The sequence below is a fragment of the Galeopterus variegatus genome, unplaced genomic scaffold (genome assembly GCF_000696425.1).
Source record: "Galeopterus variegatus unplaced genomic scaffold, G_variegatus-3.0.2 Scaffold807, whole genome shotgun sequence".
Classification (NCBI taxonomy): Eukaryota; Metazoa; Chordata; class Mammalia; order Dermoptera; family Cynocephalidae; genus Galeopterus; species Galeopterus variegatus.
Window position 1 is genome coordinate 404,009 of NW_007726918.1, and position 12,867 is coordinate 416,875.

Below are 12,867 nucleotides of genomic sequence, written 5' to 3' on the forward strand. Positions count from 1 at the left end.
GCGCGCCCCTCGCCCTTTTCTCCGTGTGGTATCTTGGGCGACGCAGCCCGTCCTCTCCTGACTTCGATCATTACCTTCCCCCGACCCCCCGCAACACTCATCCTCCGCTCCCCCGCCCCCCAAGAGTCAGCGCGGCTTTAACATTAAACAAACGCAGCGAGCGCCTAGGAGCTGCGCTCTCGGCCGGTCTGCGCGGCGGCGGCGGCGTTACAAATTGTAAATTTAAATTGCTCGCCGGATTCATTACCTCCCCTCTTTGATTTCAGCCAGCCGTGAAAAATTATACTGGTGTACCACTGAGAAACTGTTTTGCCGCAAAGAGCCCGCGCCTAATCACTGCTTTTCTCCCTCCGACAAAAGTGTAATTATTTTGTTTGGGGTGTAAATATAGGCCGCGCCGCGCACACACACTCAGCGTCCCGCCGCGCCGCCGCGCACGGCCCGCGGCGCAGAGCAATCGGCCCCCCGAGCAGGAGCGCGCGTGGAGGCTGAGCCCCGCCGCCCGGAGACTGGAGGAAAGCGGCCGGCTTGGAGCTTCGGCGATACCCAGCGGGCCGTGCTGGCAGGCCGGGTCCCCAGTCTCTGTCCTCTGGAGTTCGGGTTTGCCCAAGGACCTCGCACCCTGTGCGCCCAGGCTGTCAGGGCTGGACGCCGGAGGAGTGTGATGGATGAGTCAGGACGCGGGTCAGGCCTAGGCATGGGAGAGTGTCCCGACCTGGGCGGAACCCTGGGAGGCGGGGGCGGTGCGGCTAATGTGCCCTACTCACGCTGGGCCGTGGGCTGCTTGCTTTCCAGAACATCTCTGCGGGGAGCAGGGCCTTCCTGTCAGTTGAATCGTGCACGGCTTAATTAACGGTCTCGTTAACTGGGCAGGCCCGACCCGGGACGCTTAATCAAAAAGGCAGAGAATCCCTCCCCCTCCCTCCCTCCCTCCTTTCCTTCCTTCCCGCCCTCCCTCCCTACTATCCCTTCCTCCCTCCCTCCCAGGGAGAGCTGCAGGGGACAGGAATTAAATCAGCAATGGCACCCTTCCCCAAGTTTATCCTCTCCTCAATTCTCCTCCATCCCCAGAGCAGGGAAGGGGAGCTCGGAGTCTGAGTCCAACCTCAGTCCGATCTCTGGGCTGGAACTTTAAGAAGACCGTGGGGCTGGAGCGAGCAGGAGTTGGGCAACACCCTCCGAGTCAGGTTTATGGGGTCGCAGCGTCAGAGTCCAGGCTCGTGGAAGTCTGCTGGGGGCAGGCCCTGCATCCCTGGGTTGGAGCAAGTGAGCAGGGCGGGTCTGAGGTCCAGCCCCAAAGCGATAGTGTGTGCTCGTGAGGGCTGGCCAGCTCAGATCCAGCTGGCTCGGCGTGGGGCAGGGCAAAGGGTCGCTTTTCTCCTTCCTGCTCGCTTCCTTCCTGGAATGCATCCCTCAGAGGTCCTACCCCTCGGGCTGTGGCCAGCTTCAGGCAGGCTCCATTCCCGCTGTTGGGTGCTCATTACCGGGACAGAACTGAGGCTCCAGTCACTAGGAGGGCACAGTCTAGGGTTGATCCCTGGGACACAGAGGGGGAAGACAGGTACAAGCCAGTCCCCCAACTTGTGAGGGAACACTGACATTTTTGTTTAGGAGGGAATGCCCCATGCTTGGCACAGAGCGGCTCAGGTACCCTGGACAACTGCCGCATAAAGAAGCTCTGATTCCAGGCAGCCAGCTGCCCCGGGCAAGCCGGGGGTCCAAGCTGAGCATGGCTAGTAGTTTCCTCGCTCTCTCCCCGGACATCGAGGCTTGGTATTTGAGCGCCGAGCTGGGGCATGCTGGGCTGTGGTCACAGCCCCTGTCGTCCCACACTAAGTGTATCTGACTGTAGAGGCCATCCACCAAGCTGTTCTAAAAAGACGCCTGTAGCCCCACTTCAACTCTGGCCCAAAGAGCTTTCCAGGGAACCCTCAACTGCAAAATTATGCTCCGTCTGACCAGCTAGTCTGCCTCTTGCTCCTCCTTTCTTTTCTCTAGGTATTTTTTTCCATCTGGGTAGCACTCTTCTCCCTCTCTCCCCCCTGCTCTCTCTATCCATTCTCTTCCACCTCTCTCCGCCCCTCCATATCCCACCTCCTTTTTGTTAGCCTAATATGGGTTCCTTTAGAATTCACCCGACTTTGGCAGCCCGCGGCTGTGTGTGTGTGCGCGCGCGCGCCCGCGCGTGTGTGTATTTCTCGGTTGCTAATGATTGTGTGTTGATAGAGTAATGCAGTGGCCTCATTAGCCTTTGTTTAGAAGGTGTTAAAAGGGAAATCTGCATCGGAAAGCGGCGGTTTACACAGCAGCCGGGCTGAACGCCGCGCGCCGGAGCGGGTCGGGTGGGGGGACTCCCCCACGTCCCTCCACCCAGGCGCCCACAGCAGCGGACTCCGGGAGGGGGGAGGGGGCCAGGGAAGGCGACCCCCAGCTCTTCCCTCCCAAGGCGAGTATGTTTACCCTGCTGCGCGCCCTTCTGCTCTGCGGGGACCACAGCAGGGAACGCGCTTTCTCTAAAACTCCTCTGAGCTGCTCAACAGTGCGCGGTGGCCTTTCTCCCTCAGGTTTCTTGGGGAGGAGGAAGGGGAGGACAGATGCTGTTTCGAAAAAAATTCCAGGGATTTTTTTGAGGGGGAGGGGGAGAGAGATCTTATTTTAGAGGCTATAAAAATTAGTTCGCAGCAGCTGGGGGTCTCCTGGCTGGCTGGTTGGTGGCGGTCCTCCTGCGCCCGGGATGTTCATGTGTGGATCCCAAGCTTTAGGAGAATCTGTGACCAGTTCTCTTTCTTTCCTCCGAACACATTCGCAGACCACCACGGGAAAAGCCTTCCTTGAGTGGGAGGTTCATTCTTAAACTTACTTCGCCAGTTTACCCCCACCCTAGGGCTCCACTTCGGGAACGAATTCCGTGAGGACCAAACTGTAGCTTGGCTGGCCTACTTCTCTAAAGCTTGGCGGAAGCGCATAACTTTGTTGACCACGGGCTGGAGGGTGTGTGTGCGCGCGCGTGTGTGAAGGATTTGGAGAGCGAGCTTTGCGCGTGGCATTTTCCACCTCCTGGGGGAAGCGAGGTTTCAGGCAGCACAGAACGTGAGAAGAAATCCTTTTTATCCTGGATCCCGTGAAAGGACCCAGAAAAAAAATTATTTTGAGCCGTCTCTGTGGGTGAAGCTTGTTGAACTCGGAGCCAGACGCTTTTCCTGGCAAAAGGGAGAGAGAGAGAGAGAGAGAGAGAGAGAGAGAGAGAGAGAGAGAGAGAGAGAGAGNAAAAAAAATCCATTTATTGGGTGGCCATTATGTGTATTTGATTTCTTGATCCTCACTGCAACTCTGAAAAGTAGTAGATGTTTATTATGGTTCCATTTTACAGATGAGGAAACTAAGGCTCAGAGATGTTCATTAAGTTGCTTACAATTATGCAGTGAAGGCCTGTGATTCTAATCCAGATCTCATTGGCTTTGGAGTCTGCTTGCTCTAATACCCCATGCTTTCCCTAGGAGCCACACTGATGATGACACTGGGGATACACCAGTGGTTACAACACTATTCTTTTTTTTTTTTGGCAGCTGGATGGTACAAGGATTGAACCCTGAACCTTGGTATTATCAGTGCCACCTTCTAACCAACTGAGCTAACCAGCCACAACACTAATTTTTTGTGTGCACAGTCCCTTTGGATTCCCAGTCCATTGTAGCTTGTTGTCTGAACTTGGAAGTTGGTTTAAGTTCTAACTTTGAAAGCAAGAAATAAGAGTGGAGAGGACAGAGGAACACTGTTCATATAGGTTGGGTGGGTGTTTCATAGAATGGGACCAACTTAATGTGAAAATCTCTTAGACTCACACCTAGGAGTCATCCTTGATTCCCCCGTTCTCTCCTGCCTCACGTCCAATCCATCAGCAAGTTCATTTAGCTCTGCCTCCAAAATATATTCCATCCCACCTTCTCATCCTATCCTCCATTATCACCCTGGTCCAAGCCACCACCATCTCATCTGTTTTATAGCAGTCACCTCCTGACCGGACTCCCTCTTTTTTCTATCCTTGCCCTCCTCTGCAATCTATTCTCCACACTATAACTAAAGTTATATTTTAAAATCATAAATCAGGTCTTGTCATTCTGCTTTTAACCCACCAACACTCCCCATTACACTTAGAATAAAATCCACACTCCTCACCCTGCTCTGCAGAGCCCTTTGTGACTGGCTGTGGCTCACCTCTCCTAACATGCTCTCCCTTCTTATTTCTGCACCAGTCACATTGGCTGCTCTGCTGTGCCTCACACTGACCTAGTTTCTCTCACCTCCAGACCTTTGCACTTGGCTTGACCTTCTTCCCTTAGATTCTTACATGTTTGGCTTCCACTTGTCACTTAGGTCTCAGCTCACATGTTAACTCCCCAAAGAAGTCTTTCCTGGCTACCTTATCCAAAAGTGCCCCTTTCCCAGACACCATCTAATCCACTTCTCTATTTTCTTTATAACCCTTATCAATATCTAGAATTATCCTATTTATATGTTTAGGTGAATATTGTCTGTATTTCTTAATAAAATATCAGTTCCATGAGGGCATAGAGACTGTGTTTTTCTTGTTCACCATTGAATCCCCAGTGCCCGGCTCAGTACCTGGAACATAGTTGTTCAATACATATTTGTTGACTGAATGAATAATGAATGAATACATAGGCGCAAGAGAGCCGCAGGAGTGAGTGGGAATGGNGGAGAGGGAGAGAGAGAGAGAGAGAGAGAGAAAGCCGAGGAAAAGTGTGCGCGCGGGTGGGTGGGGGCGGCGGCGATGTACAGGCTCCGATCGTAACACAATTCATCGCTTTTTGGCGTGTACGCGTTTGCTTCGGAAGAAACGCTTTCTCATTTTTCTGGCTTCCCTCTCTGAGTTTCGGATTTCTTTCCCTTGGATTTGAGGCTGCGGGTCTTGGGGGGAAGCTCAGCTGGTTGGGCGACCTAACATGTCCACAGCCCCGGACACACACCCGCGAAGCGTTCGACACCGCCGCTTTTTTTTTTTTTTTTTTTTTTTGGTTGAAAGCGAGGCATTGTCTGGGGACAGATCGCGGGCGGCTGGGGCCTCGGGCAGTAAAACGAATTTCAAACCCAATCTGAGCTCACCACAGCCACCCCCCCGGCCCCAACACCCACCCAAACGTGGTGTAGACAGAAGCGAGGTTCCGCGTGAAAGCCATATCGGCTGCTGAGAAGCGGTGGGATGGGATCAGGACTGAGTTCGGAGGATGCGGGGAGAGGACAGAAAAACCTCTATCACTCTTCTCTTCTCTCTCTCTGTTTGTTCCCCGGGCAGGTTTGTCGGAGAAGGCAGGGGCGCGCCAGCTGTAGGTGCCTGACTGCGCGGGCACAGGAGTTTGGACCAAGACAAAGACAGGAGCTGTCCGCAGTGCTGAACCTGCCGCGCCGCCGCGGGGGCAGAAGGGGTCCTGTAACCAGCCCTCTCCTCATTAACACCCTCCTGTCTCTTCTTCACTCTGTAACTCCTGCCTTCACCTGCATTTATTTCATCTTTTTTTTTTTGCCTCTCCTTGGAACCCGCGTCCTCTACACAGGTATATGTATATATCAAAGAACAAAATGATTGATTAAAAACGGTGTCTTCTCCTTTCTTCCCGAATAAATGATGTAAGAAAGGTTTATTTTAACTGTATTCTAAAACAGACACAAATAGCTATTTTAACTTTCAAAGAAGTGGAAATTTATGTTTAAAACAGTGTAACAAAACCATAACGAATGACGTGAATCTGCCCTTTGATTTATTCTGAAGAAGACTCAAGGGGTTTAGGAATTTTAGTTTCTGAAATATCATATCCGTGGCATCTTACTTCTTGGGTGAAAAAATATAAGAGCTAGGGAGGATTGGTCATCCAACATGAAGGTGAACAGACTAAGGCACCTGCCTGCATGAAGAAAGATAGCTTGTGAGGGTCAACATGATGGACATTATGTTCGCTTAACCCTTTGATGCAGAGATGAGATCTGCAAGGATAACAATCTTCAGCAATAAAAGAGGGAAATGGTTCCTTTTGAAAGTTTGGGTACAAAAAGGTTAACCTGGTGCTTCATTTTCTAAATGTTTGCAGTGTTATCTACACTCCTGGCATGGTGTATAACCAAGCATCCATTCCTCTACTCAAATTTGTATGCAGCATTTGTCAAAATAAGTTTGTACAGGGGAGAAAAAAACAAAACAAAACAAAACAAAACACATACTCTCTCTCCAGAGGGGCACCCATTTTAGTGCACATAGATCTGTACATACTCCCTCTGGCATCTCATAGATATACTGCCTCCCAGAGAGCCCAGATTTCCCAGGGACACCTCTTCATTTGGTCTTCTCAGCACCCTCCAAGCCTCCTCCCTGCAGGGGTATCAGCTAAGCCCAGTGTTAGCACTGCCAATACATATGGAGAGGGGTCCCTGTGAATTCAATGGGATACAATCACTTGGGCTCCCCACCTGGACATTGTAGAGCTAATTTGTCCATAAAGGCAGAGGGACCAGAATTCTCAAACTGGAATGATTTGCATAGGGAGATGCATCTTTGGGTGGGGGCAGTGGCACTCTAGTTCCCCCAGACCCTGACTGTTATTTTCTCATTCAGACACCCTGGGGTCTTTAATTAACACCAACATGGTACTCCTTTTGGACCATGCACCTTTCAACCTCTCAGAATGGAGAATCTCATGGTGCCAGGAGAGCAGCCCTAACCTTGAGTGGGTGAAGGAGAAATGAAAAAAAAATCCATTTATTGGGTGGCCATTATGTGTATTTGATTTCTTGATCCTCACTGCAACTCTGAAAAGTAGTAGATGTTTATTATGGTTCCATTTTACAGATGAGGAAACTAAGGCTCAGAGATGTTCATTAAGTTGCTTACAATTATGCAGTGAAGGCCTGTGATTCTAATCCAGATCTCATTGGCTTTGGAGTCTGCTTGCTCTAATACCCCATGCTTTCCCTAGGAGCCACACTGATGATGACACTGGGGATACACCAGTGGTTACAACACTATTCTTTTTTTTTTTTGGCAGCTGGATGGTACAAGGATTGAACCCTGAACCTTGGTATTATCAGTGCCACCTTCTAACCAACTGAGCTAACCAGCCACAACACTAATTTTTTGTGTGCACAGTCCCTTTGGATTCCCAGTCCGTGGGCAGAGTTGAGAAGGAACTGAGCTTTATTTGACCATCTTCTGGGGTCTGCACATGGAGCAGTTTTCTGGGTGGGTTCACAGCCTGGAAAGAGGAAAAAAGAAAAGCTTGCTCAAGGATCCCATAAGAGTGCAGTCATTGGACGGATTATACAGACTAGGTATGGGATCAGATTGGTAGATAAACAGATCTATGGCCTTAGAAATGATTTTTATTTGTTCTTGATGGGTCTGAAACCTTCACTTGGTTACAAACAAAAGGATGATGATAGAAAACCCAGCAAACCAGGAAGACATCTAAGTTACACAATTTTTGGGAAAAGTTTAGCCTGTCCCTTTTGTGGGGAGGTAATACAGTATTGTGTTAACAGTTCAGAGTCTGGAGCCCAATTCCCCTAGATTGGAATCTGGCTTCATTACTCACCAGCTGTGTGATACAAGGTGTGTCACTTAGCCTCTTTGTGCCTCAGTTTCTGTATCTGTGGAATGGGGACAAAAGTGTATACCTGTCTTATAGATTGGCCATGAGGGACTGTTTTGGTCTGTTTTATTTGTGTCAGAGGCTTGGATATGAGACGAAAAGGGGAGCAGAGTATGTTAGGGAATGGGGTGGGAGATGATGATGCAAAGAGGCTGAAAGGGAAAAGTTGAGACTCAGGGAAAAGTTGAGACTCACTTTTTAATATCTCATTTTTTTCATATCTGTTGAGATAGAGAAGCTGGCTTAGTGCAAAAGGGAAAAGATGAGACTCACTTTTTAATATCTCATTTTTTTCATATCTGTTGAGATAGAGAAGCTGGCTTAGAGTCCTAGCTCCAATGCTGACCAGCTTAGTCATGGCAGGTGGAAATGCTCAGCCTTCCTGAATCTCAGTCTCCTCTTCTGTCAAATGGGGCAATGAGTGTGCCTGTTTCATAGGGTCGCTGGGAGCATTTGGGTAGATGATGTTTGGGAAACTGGAAAGCACCCTGCATGTTAGCTGGTGTTACTGGGTCTTGTTTGGGGCCTACTTTCATGACTCTTTACAAGGAGAAGTGTATCTTTGAGCAGATGAAAATGAGTGAATCCCTTTTGTTGGACCCTGGAATAGATAGAGAAGGAAGGTGAGGGTTATCATCTTGGAGAGAGGGGTAGAAAGCTATGTGCTTGGAGCCATTAAAGGGCCTTCCAATATCCAGTCCCAGTCCCAGGGCTGGGGCTGGCCCAGGTTCCCAGAGGTTCTTCTGGGCCACTGTGGTCACTGTCACCTTTCAAGGGAACCTTCCTTTACATAATAGAAGCAATCTATAAAGGTGTCTCCATTCCATGCCTCCTGCCCTTTATCCTTGAACAAAACACAATAAAATACTGAGCTCCTACTATGGGACAAAGCTTGTGCTGGATCTGGGGGAAAGGTAAATTAGACATAGACAAAGTGTCCTCTTTCATTTGCTCATTTGGTAAACATATATTGGACACCTACTTTGTGCCAGGGACTGTACTACAGGCTGCAGGTGCCACTGTGAATAATCACCCCCCTGTCCCCCCGCCAAGCTGCTCACAGCCTAGCAGGGGAGACCCACACATCAGTATGAATTTCCATACAACATTTACACATTGCTATGGATATCAGAGGAGGAAGAGCTGTGGACTGCTGGGCTGTTTATTCATTTATTCACTTATTCATTCACCAAAAAGTGTATCAAGCTGGGTGCCTTTGGCTTAGTTACTTAATCTCTCTGAGGCTTGTTGTTTTCATTTGCAAACCAGGAAAAATTTTCTTTTAGTGATAAAAGAAACTAATAACCTCATGGAGTTGTTGTGAGGATTAAATGAGATGAAAAATGTAAACTGCTTAGCACAGTGTCTGGCACAAGGTGAGTGCCCAATTAACAATGGCTGCTATTAATTGTTAGTGATGAAATATTAAGTAATAACAATAACATTGTGGATTTGTCAAATAATTGTTTGGAATGAATGCATGAAAGTGCCTTGTCTAAAAAGCAATCAATAAATATTTACAGAATGGAATCATGCCCTTATGAAGAAAAATAGGAAGGGGTGGTTCTTCAGCATGAAAGAGGAGGGTGTAAGAGACGCCTGAGCCAGATCCTTGGGGCTACTGATGTGATCCGTTGGGGACCAAAAAAGTCCTTTATTCCCCTAGAGCCAGCAGGTATCTCTGCCCGCCCACCCTCTTCTCTTTCCCCTTCACCCCCATTGTTTACCTGTGTGTCTGTTTCCCCTCTGTGCCCTCCTCTTCAGGGAAGCTCTCTTTACATCAGTGGTGATTTTGTCTCTCAGGAGACATTTGGCAATGTCTGGAGACATATTTGGTTGGCACAACTGGAGGATGGAGGGTAGAGGGTGCCACTGGCATCTAGTAGGTGGAGGCCAGGAATGCTGCTAAATATTCAACGATGCACAGGAGAGTGCCCCTTCCCCAAATCAAACCAATAGCACTAAAAACCCCATTGGGAAAGGGGTGGTGTTACACCAAACCTGACCCTGTCCACTCCCTCCTGAGTCAATGGGGAGCGCTGGGTGGTCAGAGATCCAGGGCCAATTGCTGCAGGGGCTTTTCCAGAGGGCTGTTTTGGGAAAGGGGTGGTGTTACACCAAACCTGACCCTGTCCACTCCCTCCTGAGTCAATGAGGAGCGCTGGGTGGTCAGAGATCCAGGGCCAATTGCTGCAGGGGCTTTTCCAGAGGGCTGTTCTAGTGGGAAAATGTTTGCAAAAACCTCTCAGAGCCTTTTTGTCTTTATCCTTCATTCCGGGAGGCTCTAGCATTTTTGAGTTCTCATGAAACCAGACCTCTGTTTTTAAGGGTGCTTTTGGGTCCTTCTCTGGAAGGAACTGACCCAGGGAACTGACAGCACATAGCTGTCAGTCTGGCCAAGTCCCCCTGTGGAGTCTGCAGGTGGAATGGTGGCAGAGGTGACTGGATGGCCTGGAACCAGATGCTTGTAAGGTCTGAGGGACACCAGAAGTCCTTCTAGCCTAAAAGATGTCCCAGTCTGGCCACCATTGATGTCACCTCTCAGGGGCCTTTTGGAAAGTCACAGCAGCAACACAACCTATCTGGAGATTTCATGTACTGGGCACTGTGCAAAGCACTTCAAGTATATCATTGGGGTAGATGTTGTTATTCCGCCCACTTCACAGATGAGGAAACTGAGGTGCAGAGAGGTTGAGCAACTCTTCCAGAATTTTACAACTGGTAATTTGCAAAGCCAAGATGAAATCCAGAACTGTCTGATGGTGACTTGCTAGTACCTTCTTCCAACAGGGATGCTTTTATTTGATTAACCTCAAGTTGTCTAACTCTGCCACTTCCTTGCTGTGTGAGCTTGGTGGAATTACTCTACCTCTCTGGGTGTGAGTCTGTAAAGTGGAGGTGGTGGATCAGCAACCCGGACTTGGCATGGGCTTGACTGGGGTGTGTTTATTTGAACTGATCATTTTCCTCTGTAGACAGTGGTGGCCCTTTCTGGGCTCTGATTCCAACAATATTTGGAGAGGAGAGGGGAGATCAAGCAGAAGAGTACCCCACCCTCTCCCTCCCCCTTTACTTGATAGAGGAGTGATTTCTTTAAGTAAATTCTGATTGCCCAAATCTTTAGTTTTTCCTTCCATTGTTATTCCCACCTTACAGACGTCTGAGGCCTGGAGCAGGTGACTGCCTTGGTATAACCCATACAGGGATAGGAATTCAGGTGCCCAAAGAGCAATCTGGGGCTGTGGGCATTATTCGGTCAATGTCTTCTTCCCCTCCTTCAAAGATTTCTCCTTTCCACCTCATCAAAGAGTCAAAATGAGTCAGCAGATATTTATTGAGCCTCCAGGCACTTTGTGAGAAATTGGGAAGCAGGAAGATGAATCAGGCCCAGTTCTTGCCCCAGGAGTTCAATGGGAAAAACTAAATATGAAACCAGGAAAAGATACAAAATGCTCCAAGGAAGGAAGAGTTTGCAGTTACCAGGCTCATTGGTGTAGATAAATAGAGTGACCGCTGACTGTACATGTTCCCTGCAGACATCGAAAAGTGGGGGGAGAAGAGGAATTTTGGCTTCTGCTCCAATGAAAAGGCACAGACCTGGTACTTTCTAGCTGTGACACTATGGGCAAGTCACTTTACCCTCTTTACTCTTCTCAGCTTTTCTAATCTGAGACTGTCAGTGTCCTCAGAGGAAAACTTTACTGAGGGTAGGCAGAAAGAAGATCAGCTGGTATTGGCAACAAGACACACTCAGCATTAGGAGGCCTGGTTCTGCCTTTAGGGTTACTGTGTGGCCTTGAGAAAGTTACAAAGCCTCTCTGTTCCACCCCTTGATCTGTGAATTGGGGGTTGTGTTTCTCCAGCCCAACTTACATTGGCCAGAGCTTCCTGGAGGACTATGTTAGAGCTATCGGAGGTGTCATGATTCATATTTGGCAGATGTACAGTTCTGTTTCCTTCTGAGGGCAAACTGATCATGATGAGAAGCCACTTGGAGATGAGCTCTTCTCACAGAATGGGGAGCCACAGTGGGACTCAGAGGGAGAGCTTGGTGGAGTTGGCTCATGGGAATTCAGGGCTGATCTCTTCCTTCTGAGGGCAAACTGATCATGATGAGAAGCCACTTGGAGATGAGCTCTTCTCACAGAATGGGGAGTCACAGTGGGACTCAGAGGGAGAGCTTGGTGGAGTTGGCTCATGGGAATTCAGGGCTGATCTCCATCACTTTCCTCACCTGGGGCTTGACCGAGGAGACATGAAAATCTCACCAATAAATAAATAGATGTTCCCTGAGGCTGGGCTTATGTGTACAAATCTGGAGAGAGAACTCAGTGATGGGTTAACCAAAAAAACATCTATTAGGAGAAAAATATATATCAGGCCTTGAGCGTGGCTTGGTTGGATGCAGAGATGATGGAGATTCATGTATTCAAGGACCTCATAGTTTAAGGAGAGACCATCCAAGACTTGGCTCCTGAATGTCAGCTCCTTCTACACAACTGTCCATGGAACAGATTCCTGGGGAGCTCAGACCCCTCAAACTAGGTGTGATCAATGCTGAGTCAATTTGATGAGATTTGACACACACACACACACACACACACACACCTGTGAAGCCATCACCGCAACACCCAACACCCCCAGAACTCACCACATGTCCCTTTGTAATCCCTTCTTTCTTCTCCCCTCCCTACCCACACCCCTAGGCAACCACTGATCTACTTTCTACTATAGATTAATTTGCACTTCCTAAAATTTTATATAAATGGAATCACATTCTTTCATGTCTGGCTTCTTTTGTTCGCCATAAGGGGGGATTGGTTTTGAGCTGTACTGTGAGGGATGGGGGAGCAGAGGGCGTTCTAGGGAGAAGTGAGTAGTGTGAATGAAATTCAAAGGCAGAAAAATGCAAGGTAACTAGGCCAGCCTGGATCAAGGGCCATTCATTCATTCAACAAATGTTTGTTGAGCTCCAACTATGCACAAGGCACTGTGCTAAGGCCCAGGCTAGAATAGCGTGTGTGTGTGTGGGGGTCTTCAGTTTCTTTCCCTGTACCCACTCTCCACCCTTCTCCACCTGCTCTGTGCCTGGGAGGCTGACCTATCTGGACAGCACCCATGGGCTCTCTTTACTCTGACTTCTGGTTGGGTTTGGCCAATGGGGATCCATGGTAAGAGGTTAGAGGGAGGGCTGGTCACAGCACCTACT